Below are 17,476 nucleotides of genomic sequence, written 5' to 3'. Positions count from 1 at the left end.
TCCATTCATCCGATGATGTCTGTGCAGGGACACAATCGCCTAAGGACACATTGACCCCAGAATTAATACAGCAAATAGCCCTCTTGACAAAATGTGGACCGAGAACACGTTTACACAGCCACCCAGGAACAAAACTGGGAGCGGGGGTAAACCTGCCATTGAGTTCAATTCCAGTGTACTGGAATTCTCGGACAGCAGTGACGGGGAGCAGTCCCCAGGACACGTGTTCTCCAAGGCTGAAGTTCATGTTTGGAGCCCAGTTCAGAAGGCTCTTGAATTACCAGAGAGGGCGAAGGACTGTTGCGGCCTCTGTAGCATTAGAGGAGGTCATTCATTTCATCTGGTAACCAGTGCCACAGTCCGCGCGTGGCCTTTGTTCTGTTGGGACTGCCCGGGGGGACCCCAGCTGCAGGTCACAGCGCTGGGGACTCCCTTCCCATCCTGCTCCCTGGATCTTGCACAAGTGGAGACGGAAAAGTTTCCGGAGTGAGCTCCGTTCTCAGAATTGCAGCAGAGAGAGAGGCGGGAGGGAAAGGAGAGAACCGGAGGGCAGGAGCCGAGAGAGGCGCGGTCTCCAGGAACGCGCGAGGAGCGTGGAGAGGAGGGCGCAGGAGATCCGGTGGCCGCCGGGGCGGGAATCAGGAGGGAGGCGGTTCCGCGTCCCGGCGCCGCAGGAAAGTGACCTGCAGCGCGAGGCGCGGCGCCCTGGGAGCCCGACCCCAGCCCCACGACCCGCGCTGCGGCGGGCACCACGCGGGGGGCGCGCGGGGAGGGGAGGGGAGAGGCGGGGCCGGCGGGGACTGTGTCGCCGCCGACACCGCGGCTGCGGGTCGCAGAGGCTGGCAGAGCGAGCCGCCGCCGAGCGGGTGGCGGAGCCGTCCCCAGCCCGCAGCCGGCCCCGGGCACAGGGGCGCCGCCGACCCCTCTCGTGGGCCGCTTGCGGCTGGTCTCCGCGCCGGGTCCCGGTCCTCAGCGAGCCACCCGGCCCCAGTCAACCGCGGACCCTTCTCCTTCGCCAGGTAGGGGCGTCGGCGCGGCGCTGCGCGCGGTCCCAGCGCGGGGAACTTGGCGGGGCAGCCTCTCCCGGGCTGGAGGTCGGCGGGGCTGGGGGCGCAGGGAGGGAGGGTGCCGGGGGTCGAACGTGCGTCGCGGGGTCCCCACCCAGAGTTCCCGCACAGCGAGGGCTGGATGCGCTGGGGGGCGTGGAGAGGAGGCTCCTCTGTCCCTTTCCGGGAACGGGATCGCGGGCACTTCCCCACCCTTAGGACGCCTAAGCCGAGGCTGAGAGTGGACGCTTCTCAACTCCGGACCTGGCCCCGGAGAAGGGGGCGAAACGGGCCATTTCGAGGGACGCGGCAGTCTCGTTGCTACGGGAGATGGGGGAAGCGGCGTGGTCACCTACACAACCGCTCCCGGGCGCGGCGGGGGCTCCGCCTCCCCCTCCTCTGTGTCTTTGGGGTTGGAAAAGAGAGAGCAGAACAAAGATGTAGGGTGAAGGAGGGCTCCCCAGCTGTTGCCTCTCCGGCGAAGGCTGCTGACCCCTCCGCGCGACCCCCGCTGGGCAGTGTCAGCTCCATTGTCTCAGCGGCCGGCGGCCAAGTGAGCGGCCGGTGGGCGGGCGGCGCGGACCCACCCGGGTGGGGGGCGCCGAGCCTCAGCGTCGCCCCGTCTTCCCTGGCTGCGGAAATCCACTAGGCCGGTGCAAGCGCTCCGTGTCACGGGTCCCTAGTACGCCCCCGAGAGGAAATGGAGCCGATTTCCATCAAGTTCTCTTAGTATTTCTGTCATTTACGGAAAAGCGGTAGCTACTCACAAGTGGCTCAGATGTCTGTGTCGGGGTTGTGAGCCGAGGCATTGCAATTGGGTGTTAATCGTTTGGCACTCGGAAGAATGACTAGCCATTGGAGGAGGGGCGGCCTCCCGTGCTAAGCAGGGTCAAGTGAAACTTGGCTGCTCCGAATTGGCCAGAGGAGTCAATGAGCCGAGGGCCGGCCTGCGTTTTCCCAAGGCAGAAGCGCAGGAGAAGCCCCAGCCTCTTCCGAGTAGTGGCTTTCTCTGCGAATCTCACGCAGTCTCTGGAGTCTGTGTTGGGAGGAAGGTTAAAGCGTTTACAACACGCGTTTGCCATGTGTTCTTGGGAGTATTCCTGACGCTCCCGCGGGCTATCCATACATCTCCCAGTGCATTTCACTTAGGATCAAGAGGAAGAACAAGGGATCCCAAAGTCGTCAATGAGATCCTGAGATCAAAGCCACATGACTGAGGAGGGGCCAACCACAGATGCACTGGGACCATCAGCTTCCTTCTTGTGGGATTATTGCACAGCTGCCAGAATAAATTACATTTTCCTTTTAGTATTTTTAATTTTTAGAAGCCTTGAAGGTAATTTGCCATCAGTGGATTAAGGGTACTCCAAAACATGTCTGTTGGTCCGTTTGAAGTTGCTTTATTTTGTTAATATTATACAAACATGTATGACATGTACTTAACACTGTCACGTGTGGTTAACCTGTGTAAGCATATGAGGACTTTTGATGGACTTTTGAAAACCAGAATATACGACAATGCATTACAGACAGCATATGTTCCAGGGACAATACTACTTGCTATAAAAATCATCCAGAGTGTGACATTTAATTACTGAAGGAAATATACATTTCACCAATAAAACGTTACCTAGAGGGCAGAATGCTATGGTTGAGTTTATCTGTGTACTATGAGAATTGGCAGGGGGAATTTAATAAAGTAAAATGATTTGTTTAGTATACATTAAAATAGCTAAAATATTTTGCATATACAATGAATACTGTAAAGGTTTCTGCCCCTCTCCTCCAACCCCCTGGCCTGAGAATGCTTGAAGATACAAGCCCCACCTGCTGCTGTGCTAGGTCACCAATGTAATCTGTGGGTAAGTCAGTTGCCTTTGGATAAAGGAGAGTGTATACTGAATACAAGTCTGCTGCAGAACCCCAATGTTCTTGAAGACTGAATAAAAACAGAAATATTGCCTTCTTCTTGAGAGTCAGAAAATAAAATGTGTTGGGTAAAACCACAATCATACATAGAATGCATATATGATCCACATATATATGGATATGTGTGTGTATATCTATGTGTGTACATAACTTGCAGATCTTAAATGTGTTAAAACATTTGCAAAAGTGAGAAAAGATAGGCACTGGGATTGTGATATTTGAAAATGATACTTAAAGCCTGTGTTCAGCTGAGCACCTCAAAAATGTGTCTGCCCTTTCCAGATCTCATCACCAGGGCAAATCCAGGCCCATAATAACACATGTTCATAGAATGAGAAAATGCTGGGCTAGAAAGGAACTTTCAAAATGTTCTGTTCAAGTGCGCTGTGCTTCAAATGAAGGCAAAGAGGTCCAGAAGACTTAGGTAATTTTTTTCACCATCACACAGCTAGATATTGGCAAGGCTGCTGAGTCTTGCTGTTTCCACCAGACTGGAGCGGTAGATGTGTAGGGAGAGAGAGTGATTTGATTACTTTCTCCTGAGAAAAGGGCTGGCCAGTGAAACCTGCCCCAGATGTTTTGCCTCTCTATCCTCTCCTTACTCCCTTTGTGTGTGGTTGTAGATTCTGCTCTGTACTAGATATAACACCTTGTTCTTTAAGATTTCCAGAGAGCAAACAATGAGCATGTGAAGAAAACAAGAAAAAAACCTTACCGAGATTAAAATGCATATAATTTAACCACGTGGGCTTAAAAATCTAAAAAGCCAGGCAGTAAAAGCAGATGATGTTCACCTGAATTCCACTGAGGCAAAGACACAGTCCTGGAGGGAGAAATGTTGTCACTCTTAGAAACTGAAAAGCTCACAATACCAACACCTTACCTGTCCCTAAGTTGCTTTTCCCTTTAATATCTCATTTGATCCTCACAAGTTCTCTGCCCAGATGCAGGGCAGGCACAATCATTCCACATTGCCGACTTCCTGTGACTGAATTCTGTCCCTTCTCCCTCTCACAGAAGTCCCCAGACAAAATTAGGGGCTCCTCAGGGGCTACGCTATGTGTGGGTAATTACGACCCTGTAATATTTGTTGTCTTTAAGTCTATTTTCATCTTCATATCTTAGTAGCCTGCCCTCCATGTGCTACTTAGTAAGGACTCAGTCAATGCCTTCAGAACATAGTTGACTCATTAGTTCATTGAGATAAAACATTTATACTCCACTTGCCTGTGTTAAGCATGGACTTTTTTTTTTTTTTCAAGAGAATGTGCTAAACAATAATTTTCAGAAAATGAAAAATTATAAAATGTATTAACAATTCTGTAGTGACATTTCCTGAAAATGAGTAGTCATTCAAGCATGCAGGACCTTGAATTTGAAGATTGTAAACTTCTAAGGACTGGCGAGGTGTGTGCCTCGGGCTGCCAACTCAAGATTTTCTGGAGATGCCCAATAAGAACTTAATTCCTCGACCTGTCCAAGGCCGGTGGAACCAGAATCTGGGCCTGAGACACAAGCAGCCCCTGGGTCATTTACAGGAGCACACTGCATTTGAGAACACAGTGCATGGTCTTTCAAAAATGTACATTGGGCGCACTCCGACCTCCTCTATCTAGAACCTTGTCTCTTTCCCATTTACGAAGGAATCTGCAAAGATTTTCTTATTTGGCTATTTTTGTGTTATAATAAGGAGGAAGATGTCATAATAAACCAGGCCATTACTTCTAAGGAAATTTAGGTTTACATTCTCAACCGTTCAGTCATGGGTGAAGTACTGGTGTTTTTGGATAGAGTATGAACTTTATGCGGCAGGACCAAATCGACTTATTTATTGTATATCTCACACAGGATTACGATTCTTAGTATACAATTATGTTTTTAAAAATAACTATTTTGAGTGACTCGTTCTTTATAATTTCTGTGATGTGCTTATTTCTGTGGCCAGAGAAATCTGGGCAGAGGCGGCTCCGTTCCCTCCCTCCACTTCATGATGTCCATTCCTCAGCTCTCCGCAGCCCAGATTCCCTGACCCCCTGCCTGGCATGGCCCCTCTTTCCCTCTGCTCCGGTGGGCCCTCCTTGCCCTTGCTTTGACCCCTCCCTTCCCTTCTTTCCAGTGGCCGCAAGTCTCTGCGGCCCCTCTTGGTGCGTGCAGGCACCTGGGCTCCACACCCGCGTCTCTGGTTCTGACCTGGAGGTTCCCTGCAGCACCTGATTCCTCACATCCAAGCTGGAATCCTAACATCCATTGCTCTCTCTAGGCCGGCCTCTGTTACTCCCGTTTATTGCTGTTCAGTTGGTTTCTGCTGTTTTTCTCCTTCTTCCTTTCCCTCCCCAACATCCGATTTTCCATTAGTCATCAAGTCCTTACAGTGTATCTTATACATATGACTGAGATGGGTCTTCTCTCTTCTGACCTTTTAGGACTGCCCTGCATCCAGTCTTCATCATGGCCTGCCAGGGAGCAAGGGACCTGGCCCTAATTCATCTTCCTGCTCCAGTCTTACAGTTGCCAGAGTGATTTATCTTAAATGCAAATTTAGCCATGAAACCTCCGGCTTAAAAGACTTGAATGATTTCCTATCATCTGCAGCGTAAAGTGCCTGCTCCTCCCCGCGACAGACACCTTCTTGAATTGCTCCCTGCCCAGCTCCAGCCTCCTCTGACACCTCTCCCGACTCACATCCCTGCCCTTCACAACACCGACGTGCTTGTTCTCTGTGTGGAACTTAGCATTTCTGAATACACTGACTTTATTCATCCTCCTGGACAGGGGGCATGAGCTGCTTCTAACTTTGTTCAGCTGGAATAAAATCCAGATCATCTTCCCCCAAACACCCCACCTCATAGAGGTCCCTCTTCTGCCTTTTCCTGCTGCCTGCCCATCTTCGCTGTTAACCCTTAGTGTATCACAGGTTGTTGAAACGCCGGACTTTCCCTGGCACTGTGGTTACTGCTTCTTACTCATCTCTGTGTGTCTGGATCCAGTGGGTGTTCCACGAGTGGATATGACCATTGCAGAAGATCAAAGCGAGCTGCCCTAGAGGCGAGAGTGCCTGGGGGACATCCTAGCTTCAGTAGCTCCCTAAACTCTGCCTAGGGACCCTCTCTCTCACCTTTCACTGTATCTCTCCTCTGCCCTTAACCCTGGGTCCTACCGTATTCATCCTTCTGAACATCTCATTTGCTTCTCCCTTCCGTAAAAGACATCTGCTCCTTCTACAGATGAGGTAAAGAAAACTCCAGGAGACTGAATTATTTATTCAGAGTTACACTGCCAGCTTAGGGTACATTCAGACTTGCAGAAAGGGCCGATTATTTGCTCTGTGCTCTTAGCACGTTTTAAAAGAAGAAAATTGTCTTTTTAAGCAAGTGCCATATAGAAAACCATCCATAGCTAGAAACAGGAAGCCACCACCACCAGTGGGCCAGCTCCAGCCTTGACCTGTTTGTGTACAGCCGGTAGCTAAACATGAGGTTTGCACTTTTAAAGTATGGGAAAAACCCAAACCAAATAAAGAATGTGTGACCAACTGGGACTCTGTGGCCAGTACAGCCTAAAGTATTTACTCTCTGGCCTTTACAGAAAGGGTTCGCTGAACCCTGATCATTGGAATAATGAGACCTGAAGATGATGTTTAATATAATTTGTGTGGTAGCTGACTTTGGCAAATAATTGTGATGCCAGAAAAGACTGGACATGCAAAAATGAGTTGTAGACTTATTGATCTTAGGGGAAAAAGAGAAAGAAACCCCGTACTATATTTAAATACTTGATATCATATTTATTTCTTGTTTTTGATGCTTATTTTTTATCCACAAAAAAATTAGCATGATAGGCATAATTTTAAGTAATGTTAAGTAAGTTAATTCCTCATCAAATCATTCTGAGCATTTTTGGCTAAAAATGCTTGAAGGTGTAGATAACAGTGAGTTTGATGTTCAAATTATAATAAGCTGAATTGAACTATGCATAAAAATTGATATTTGAATATCCTTTTTTTCTTTAAAATGTTGAAAGCATTTAAATGTCATTTTCATTACTGAAATTAGTTGATATTTGAAAAATAAACCCAGGAGGCTAAAAACTGTAGCATGTGGTACTGTATGCCTTTAATGAATACATTTGAAATATTAAATAATTCCTTTAAGAATGATAAGTCTTATTTGAGCTTACTCATTTTCTTTCTAATTTAGATTATTGGTTTTAAGCAGCTCAGTAATATGTGATTGGAGTTCCTGGGTTGAAATCATTTCATATGAGCTATCAAATCTTTTTTAAAAAGTCTATTAATATGCCTTTTATCTTTATTATTTGGAACAAAGAGCCATTAACTTTACATTCATTTCAGAGATTTAAATCTATATAGAAAAGCAAGACAAAAGTAGTTTGGCTTAAGAAATAAAGAAACTTAGTAGAACAGAATATAGAGAATATATTTTTATATAAGGTGTAGCTTGATATTTTTATTTTATAGTGTATAGATACAAGTTCTCTGGAGTGAACCTAAGACATATTATTTCTAAGGAAGAGTGTTTGCTAAAGCTATAGACATAGAAGCATTTAGATAAGGATGATCATATATGGGGTTTTCCTAATATATACTATAAAAGAGACATTGAGGTAGGAAATTGCAGTATAGTATAATATGGTCAATAAGAAGGTAAACTTGAGGTGGAGAAGATTCCAGTTCTGCTTCTCAATTCTCTGAGATGGTGAATACATGAAATACCCTTCCTAGGCCTCACCAGTGAAATGGTACAGGCACAGTGCCGGCTACAAGAGCTGCAAGGCAGAGGCCAACATCTGCCAGGCGCCAACGGTATGAAAACCATAAAGACAATTTCATAGCAGACTGTTCTTCATACTTTTGGCCTCAATTTTCTTTATCAAGAAGAAGTTCAAAGCAGGTTTTTTTTTTTTTTTTTTTAGATCAGAATCTTGGATTAAAGCCAAAGCTAGGTGAGGAAATTAAACCCAAAATTTATTTAGCTCTGTGAAGGTTATTCAAGTTAGGCTCAAGTTAATCCCATGCCAGGAGACTGCAAGGATTGCAATGTACCTTTGCAAATGCTACTCGTAATCTTTGGGACATGATGGAGAATTACAGAAATGCCAGACAACTGGGTAGATCAGATGAGCTGTATAAAGAAACATCCTCCATGACATAAGGTGGTATACGAATCACATCAAAAATAAATTATATATGTAATATATAGGCACGCATCACAAGTAATTTTTAAAACTTTAAAACATGAGGAGCTAGAATATGTCTCAAAAGTAAATCATTGCAAACTAACCCGATGACCTAGTCTTTAAAAGAAGCCAGATAAAATTAATGTGAGAGTTTGCTTATCTATAACACTGGGGATCTGGACTAATTAATTTCCAGGGTTCTTATGTTCTAAGAATTTATCACAGGTTTTATTTTTATCTTTTGCCTTTACTTGGTGTCAGCTTTTAAAAAACTGTGGTAAACAACACAACAAAATATATTAGTTTAATTATTTCTAAGTGTACAGTACAGTAACGGTAACTATGTGGGCGTGGTTGAGCTACGGATCTCTCGAACTTTTAATCTTGCAAAGCCAAAACTCTATACCCACTGAACAAAAACAATCTATTTTCCTTATAACTCCCAGCTCCTGGTAACCGTGTTCTAATTGCTGTTTCCATGAGTTGACTCTTCTAGGTAACTCACATAAGTAGAATAATACAGTATTTTATATTTAGTAACTATTTTTTTTTTCATTTAGTGTAATGTTCTCAAGATTCATCTATGTTGTAGTCTGTGACTGAATTTCCTTTACTTTTAAGGCTGAACAATACTCCATTGTTATAGGTAGACCACATTTTCTTCATCCATTTATTTGTTGATAGAAATTTAGGTTGCTTTTACCGTGGCTTTCGTGAATGATGGTGCAATGAACGTGGATGTGCAAGTATCTCTTCAAAATCCTGTTTTCAATTCGTTTGGATTAAAACCCAGTGAAGAAGGATTCCTGGATCATATGCTAATTCTATTTTTAATGTTTTGAGGAACCCCTAAACTGTTTTCCATAGTGGCTATGCCATTTTACATTCTGTCCAAAAGTGCACACGAGTTTCAATTTCTCCATATCCTCACCAGAGCTTGTTATTTTCTGGTTTTTGTTTGCTTGTTTGTTTGATAGTGGCCTTCCTCACAAGTGTAAACCCATATGTCATTGCGGTTTAATTTGCATTTCCCTGATGTCTAACATCTTTTTCTTTTTTTATTATCTGTAAGTTCTGGGGTATATGTGCAGAACATGAAGGTTCGTTACATAGGTATACATGTGCCATGGTGATATGCTGTACCTATCAACCCATCAGCTACATTAAATATTTCTCCTAATGTTATCCCTCCCCTAGCCCCCTACCCCTGACAGGCCCAGGTGTGTGATGCTCCCCTCCCCATGTCCATGCGTTCTCATTGTTCAGCTCCCACTTATGAGTGAGGACATGCGGTGCCTAGTTTCCTGTTCTTGTTTGCTGAGAAGGATGGTTTCCAGCATCATCCATGTCCCTGCAAAGGACATGAACTCATCTTTTTTTTAATGGCTGCATAGTATTCTATGGTGTATATGTACCAAATTTGTTTTATCCAGTCTATCATTGATGAGCATTTGGGTTGGTTTTGAGTCTTTGTTATTGTGAAGAGTGCCACAATAAACATACATGTGCATGTATCTTTACAGTAAAATGATTCATAATCTTTTGGGTATGTACCCAGTAATGGTATTGCTGGCTCAAATAGAATTCCTAGTTCTAGAGCCTTGAGAGATCACTACATTGTCTTCCACAATGGTCGAACTAATTTACACTCCCATGAACAGTGTAAAAGCATTTCTGTTTCTCCACATCCTCTCCAGCATCCGCTGTTTCCTGAGTTCTTAATGATTGCCATTCTAACTGGCATGAGATGGTATCTCAATGTGGTTTTGATTTGCATTTCTCAGATAGCCAGTGACAATGAGCATTTTTTCAATGTTTGTTGACTGCATAAATTCTTCTTTTCAAAAGCGTCTGTTAATATTCTTCAACCACTTTTTGATGGGGTTGTTTCTTTCTTGTAAATTTGTTTACATTATTTGTTGATTCTGGATATTAGCCCTTTGTCAGATGGATAGATTGCAAAAATTTTCTCCTATTCTGTAGGTTGCCTGTGCCTGTTTCTTTTGCTGTGCAGAAGCTCTTTAGTTTAATTAGATCCCATTTGTCTATTTTGGCTTTTATTGCCATTGCATTTTGTGTTTTAATCATTAAGTCTTTGCCTATTCCTATGTCCTGAATGGTTTTGCCAGGGTTTTCTTCTAGGGTTTTTATGGTTTTAGGTCTTACATTTAAGTCTTTAATCCATCTTGAGTTTTCCCAACATCATTTGTTGAATACAGAATCCTTTTCTTATTGTTTGTTTCATCAGGTTTTTCAAAGATCAGATGGTTATAGATGCGTGGTGTTATCTATTCTGTTCCATTGGTGTGTTCTGTTTCATTGGTCTATATATCTGTTTTGGTACCCGTACCATGCTGCTTTTGTTACTGTAGCCTTGTAGTATAAAGTGAGGAAGCGTGATGCCTCCAGCTTTGTTCTTTTTGTTTAGGATTTTCTTGGCTATATAAAGCCTTTGGTTTCACATAATATTAAAAGTAGTTTTTGTTGTTGTTGTTGTTGTTGTTTTGTTTGTTTGTTTTTGTTTTTGTTTTTGTTTTTGTTTTTTTCCAATTCTGTGAAGAAAGTTAATGGTAGCTTGATGGGGATAGCATTGAATCTATAAATTACTTTGGTCAGTATGGCCATTTTTATGATATTTCTTCTTCCTATCCATGAGCATGGAATGTTTTTCCATTTGTATGTGTCCTCTCTTATTTCCTTGGGCAGTGGTTTGCAGTTCTCCTTGAAGAGGTCTTTCACATCCCTCGTAAGTTGTAATCCTAGGTATTTTATTCTCTTTGCAGCAATTGTGAGTGGGAGCTCACTCATGATTAGGCTCTCTGTTATTGGTATATAGGAATGTTTGTGATTTTTGCACATTGATTTTGTGTCCTGAAACTTTGCTGAAGTTGCTTATCAGCTTAAGGAGATTTGGGGCTGAGACAATGGGTTTTCTAAATATACAATCAAGTCATCTGCAAACAGAGCCAATTTGACTTCTTCCTTTCCTTATCGAATACCCTTTATGTCTTTCTCTTCCTTGATTGCCCTGACCAGAACTTCCAGTAATATGTTGAATAAAAGTGATGAGAGAGGGCATCCTTGTCTTGTGCGGTTTTCAAAGGGACTGCTTCCAGTTTTTGTTCATACAGTATGATATTGCCTGTGGGTTAGTCATAAATAGCTCTTATTATTTTGAGATACATTCCATCAATATCTAGTTTATTAAGAGTTTTAGCATGAAGGGATGTTGAATTTTGTAGAAGGCCTTCTCTTCATCTATTGAGATAATCGTGTGGTTTTGTCTTTGGTTCTGCTTATGTGACAGATTATGTTTATTGATTTGCATATGTTGCACCAGCCTTGCATCCCAGAGATGAAGCTGTCTTCATCGTGCTGCATGAGCTTTTTGTTGTGCTGCTGGATTTGGTTTGCCAGTATTTTACTGAGGATTTTTGCCTTGATGCTTATCAGGTATATTGGCCTGAAATTTTCTTTTTTTGTTGTGTCTCTGCCAAGTTTTGCTATCAGGATGATGCTGGTCTCATAAAATGAGTTAAGGATGAGTCCCTCTTTTTCTATTGCTTGGAATAGTTTCAAAAGGAATGGTACCAGCTCCTCTTTGTACCTCTGGTAGAATTTGACTGTGAATCCGTTTGGTCCTGGACTACTTTTTGTTGGTAGGCTACCAATTCCTGCCTCAATTTCAGAAATTGTCACCTCCTTGAGGTATAAAGTTAAAATGTTAATTTAAGATTCTTTTTTTGTTTTGTTAATGTAGGTGCTTACCATTCGAAACTTCCCTTTTTGTATAGCTTCAGCGGCATCTTGAAATTTTGATTGTGCTTTCCTTTTCATTTGTCTCAAGATATCTTCTAATTCTGTATGTGATTTCTTTTTTGACAATTAGTTTTCAAGAGTGTATTGTTTAATTTCTACATATTTGTGAATTTTCCAGCTATCTTGCTCCTATTGATTTTTACTTTCATACCATCGTGGTCATAGAAGAGACTTGGTATGATTTCACATTTTTTGAATTTATTTACTTTTTTGGCCTAATTATTATCTATGCTGGAGGATGCTGGATGTATGCCTGAGAGGAAAATATATTCTGCTCTTGTTGGGTGGAATTTATATCTGTTAGGTTCTATTGGTCTATGCTGTTGTTCAAGTCCCCCTTTTCCTTATTTATCTTCTGTGTGGCTGTTCTATCCATTATTCAGTGTAGAGTATTTAAATGTTCTGCTCTTATTTATGTTATTACCTATTTTCCCCTTCAAATACGTTAATGTTTACTTCATAATTTTGGGTTCTCTGATGTTGGGTGCTACATACTTATAATTGTGTTATCTTCCTGGTTATTGACCCTTTTGTTATTATATAATGTCATTCTTTGCCGCTTGTGATATTTTAGACTTAAAGTCTGTTATTCTGATGTAAGTATGTCCACTGCGCTCTTTTAAAATTACCATTTGAATGAAACATTTTTTAATCCATTCTTTCCCTTTGGTTGTGTCTCATGTTGAAGTTGTTTTTGTAGAATACATACAGTTGGATCTTGTTTATGTTTGTTGTTGTTTTTATTCACTACTCAGCCACTGTGTGTCTTTTGATTTAGGGCTTTAATCCATTTGCATTTAAAATTACTGACAAGGAAGGAAGTAGTGTTATCTTTTTGTTAATATTTACTATTTTGTCTTTTTACATTTTTGCTGCCTTTCATTGCATTTCACTGGTTTTTTGCAGTGATATGCTTTGATTTCTTTCTCATTTTCTTTTGTATATGTTCTATAGGCATTTTTGGAGTTATGATGTGGATTGCATAAAGGATTTCATAGTTAAAACGTATTTTAAGCTGACAGCAACTTAACTTTAATCATATGTGAAACCTCTACCTCGTTACGTCTTCTTCACTTTATGTGCTTGATGTCACAAAGTACATATTTCATACTGTGTATCCATTAATAGTTATACAGTTACAGATATTTTTATGCTTTGATTTTGTTGATTTCCATATGAAAATTAAAATGATTTGTGTATCACCTTTAAAGTGTTAAAGGGGTCTGTGTTTGATTATACAGACAGTCCCTGACTTCCGATGGTTTGACTTACAATTTTTAAACTTTACGATTGTGAAAAGGGGATATGCATTCAGTAGATACCATACTTCTCTTGTCATGTTGGGCAGTAGCAGTGAGCCACAGTTCTTAGCCATGAATCCTTGACTTAAAATATTTTCAATTTATGATGGGTTTATTGAGACTTTCATTAACCAAGGAGCATCTCTATATTTAATTTTGCCAGAGAGCTTTATATTTATATAGGCTTTCATGTTGCTATCTAACATCTTTGCATTTTAACTTGAAGGGACTCCCTTCAATGATTCTCTTAAGGCAAGTCTGGTGGTGATGAACTCCTTTAACTTTTGTTTATGTAGATAACTTTTTATTTCTTCCTCATTTTTGAAGGATAATTTTGCCACATGTCATATTCTTGCTTGCTAGGTTTTCATTTGTTTGTTTGTTTTTTAGAATTTTGAGTATATCACCCTACTTTCTTCTGGCCTGTAAGATTTCTGCTGAGAAACCCACTGATATTCTTATGGGAGCTCTCTTTATTGTACCAAATCACATTTTCTTTCTGCTTTCAAGATTATTTCTGTCTTTGACTTTTGCCAGTTTGATTATAATGTATCTCTGTGTCATTTTGGATTTACCAGAGTTGTAGTGTGTTTAACTTCTTAAATTTTGATGTGTATTTTCATTTTCAGATTTGAGAAGTTTCCAACCATTATTTATTCCGATAAGCTCTCTGTCCCTTTCTCTTTTCTTCTGGGTCTCTCATAATGCATATGTTGGCCCAGTCAATGTTGTCTCATAAGTACCTTAAGATTTCTTCATTTCTGTCTGATTATTATTATAGATAATAATGTCACTTACATTATTATCTACCTTCTGATTAGATAACTTCAAATAACTTGTCCTCAAGTTCAGTATTTTTTCTTTTGCTTGACCAAGTCTGCTGTTGAATAATTTATAGTGAATTTTTTATTTCAGTTATTACATTCTTAAACTCCAGAACTTGTTCTTTTAAATGTATAATTCCTATCTGTTTGCTAATATTTTCTTTCTGTTCACACAGATAGGTTTCTGGATTTTTTTTTCTTACTTGTCTGTGTTTTATTTAAACGCATTAAGCTGTTTTAAGATAACTAAAGATAGCTATTTCAAATTATTTGTTATATAATTCATAGATCTCAGTTTCTTTAGGCTTGAATTCTGGAGATTTATTTTGTTCTTTTTATTGGGTCAAGTTTCCCTTTTCTTTGTAATTTTTTGCTGAGACTTTGGCATTAAAAAAAAAAAACGATCTTTCTTAGTCTTTATGGACTACCTTTATACTGAGGAAGACTTTCACTAATTAGTCCAGCTAGAGATTCTGGGGGCCTCCCAAAGCTTTTTTGGGGTTGCACTTTCTCTGGCTCCTATGTGTAATTTTCCAGAGAGGTTTGCTTGTTTCTTTTCTAGAAGTTTGTAATCTCCTGCTCCCTCTGGTGTTTATCTTTGGTGCTGCTTCAGCTATCCACCAGTTCTCTTTTGTTCTCAGTGGCTCCCAGGGATCTAAAGTATGCAAGTTTTGTCTGTATTCATCAGATTAAAGAGAAACCAGTGTCTTGCTATCTCCTGAAAGCCTTAACATTGGATGCACTTTTCTTCCTTCTCTTTCCCTCCTGAGAGAAAAGCTATGAGTTGAGTTTTCTTCCAGCTGTGCTGAGCTTTGCCAGCTTGGGGTAGGGGGAGGGAGAGTAGACTGTAAAGGCTTTTCTTACCATTTCAGCGCAGGTATTCTTGATGCTGCATTCCCTGCGGATACCGCAGCTTCTTCACTGGTTTCTGGAGCTTTCCTAAAAAGGTTTTGGTTCATATATTGCTTTTTAGTCAGTGTCTTTTTGGGAGAGTAAGGGATGGGACTGACTATTCAGTTATCTTCTTATCATCCCATAGATTGGAGTTTAGCTTAATTTTAACCAGATGTTCTGCAAACTTTCCTGGATTTTATAGAAGACGCTATCGCTCTCATCGGATGTGATTCCTATTTGTGGACAGGGGAAACCGTGTAAGATGAGAAGCGTTGAGCTAGACCAGGTTGCTTTAAAACGAAATATTTAATAAATCCAGTGTTAGCCTTAGACCATCAAAGATGGATTTTAGTAAAGGGTAGCTAAAAGAACAGGCAGAGAGTCCTGAAACCTTCAGGGAGTAATATAAATAGAGGACCGATCAAGGTCAAATAATGAAAGACCAACAGAAACAGAATCGAAGACCCGGTTAAACATCAAAACCAGTATGATACTTGCACAACCTGAAGATAACTTTGTAAGTGGAGATTTCTCTCATGCAGAAACTAGAGAAAGGGTTTTTGGTTAATAGAAATGTTACAAAGTACAAATAATTCAAAAGGAAAAAGTGAAAGAATTCATGATCTGACACGGAAAGCTACACTTTACACTTTGTTGTGCATCTTTCCCTAATGTCAACTGTACAACTGTGTATACATGTATGTGTGCATATGAAAATATACAAGTTACCATTAATTTCACTCTTTTCCCATAATGTGGTAACCACATGGTTTGAATGAGATTGGTCCAACTCAAGCTCTAAAAGTGGGCTATGGTTGGCTTATGTTGGTTGGCGTAATCCTGCTCATTCTGGTGACTTTATTTTACATTTGGTCATTTTTCAGGCTTAAGAACGTGACCCAACTGAGTGTGGCCCAGGACTTTTCTTCATCATCAGTTCTCACTTTCTCTCCCCAAATGCCAACATTGTTTTGCTATAGTCATGTTGCTATCATACCAGAACTCATTTCGTTACTGACATTGGTACAAGATACAACAGAAGTTGATCTTGGAAATAATCCCAAATATTAGTTCTGCCCTAGAATGTTTGTAGATTATAAAAGGAGAGTCATGATAGTTAACTTTAAAAAATTGATCTTAGTCTTTTATTGAGAACTATGACACATATAGAGAAAAACACACATAATATACATGTACACATGATAAATTATAAGATAAACATGTATCAAGAAATAGACTATTCAGCTACTCGGGAGGCTGAGGCAGGAGAATCATTTGAACCCAGGAGGCAGAGATTGCAGTAAGCCAAGATAGCGCCATTGCACTCCAGCCGGAGCGACAGGGTGACACTCAGTCTCAAAAAAAAAAAAAAAAAAAAAGTATATAGACTATTATAAACCACTCCACCATCCAGCATTCTTACCTTCATAGTGTTTATTTATCTTGCTTTTCTCTATTGTTTTGTCACCTAAGCAAACACCTATAAATGCTGTAATGTGTTTGGAGTGACTGTGAAGTTCATGAGAATAGAATCATTCACGCTTGCTGTGTTGTCTGCAGTTTATTCAGTTTTGCTGCAGGGTACATTTATTCTTGTGAGCATACCAGAATGTGTTTAATCATTCTACTGTTACTGGGCTTTTGGGTTTTTGTGTACCATTTGAGTGATTATGTTTTGTTTTGTTTTTAGAGACAGGGTCTCTCTCTGTTTCCCAGGCTGTAGTGCAGTGGTGTGATTGTAACTTATTGCGGCTTCAAACTCTTGGGTTCAAGTGGTCCTCCCACCTCACCTTCTGAGCAGCTGGGACGATAGGCATGCACCACCATGTCCAGTTATTTAAAAATGTTTTTGGAAAGATGAGATTTCACTGTATTTCTCAGGGTGGTCTTTTTTTTTTTTTTTTTTTTTTTTTTGACAGCATTTGACTGTGTTGCCCAGGCTGGAGTGCAGGAGTATGATCGCAGCTCACTGCAGCCTCCACCTCCTGGGTTCAAGTAATTCTCCTGCCTCAGCCTCCTAAGTAGCTGGGTCTATAGGCATATGCCACCACACCCGGATAATTTTTTATTTTTAGTAGAGACTGGGTTTCACCAAGTTGGCCAGGCTGGACTTAAACTCCTGGCTTCAAGTGATCCTCTCACCTTGGCCTTCTAAAGTACTGGGATTACGCACATGAGCCACTGCACCTGGCTGTGTGTTGTGAATAATTCTGCTATGCAGTGTCCTGGCATGTCCCCTGAATACATATGTGTCCATGTGTCTGTAAGGAGTGTGACTAGAAGGGAGGGCAAAATCCTATAAATGAATATCTTAGATGGTAAACCTTGATTCTAAAAAATCTTTACAGGGTAACATTTCAGGCCAAGAGTAACAAGAGGAAATTTGTTAGGGAGAATTGTAAGCCCTGCCGGTGAATTCAGAATATTGATGGCATACGTTCAGAATGTCAAGGACCCGTCTTTACAA

General features: G+C 41.2%; 1 protein-coding gene across 2 annotated transcripts in view; it reads left to right on the top strand.

Annotated features, from left to right (window-relative positions):
• The first annotated feature begins 884 nt into the window (after positions 1-884).
• The window catches only part of MYO16 (myosin XVI), a 695,568-nt gene continuing 678,976 nt past the window's right edge, over positions 885-17,476 (top strand). For both annotated transcript variants that reach the window (XM_074387449.1, XM_074387448.1), the window contains exon 1: positions 885-1,019. The gene's annotated coding sequence lies outside the window, so the exon portion shown is untranslated. The remainder of the gene's footprint in view (positions 1,020-17,476) is intronic.

This window comes from Saimiri boliviensis, chromosome 16 (genome assembly GCF_048565385.1).
Source record: "Saimiri boliviensis isolate mSaiBol1 chromosome 16, mSaiBol1.pri, whole genome shotgun sequence".
NCBI classification, from domain to species: domain Eukaryota; kingdom Metazoa; phylum Chordata; class Mammalia; order Primates; family Cebidae; genus Saimiri; species Saimiri boliviensis.
The sequence above is the reverse complement of the archived record's forward strand: the minus strand, read 5'-3'. Positions and strand labels throughout refer to the sequence as shown.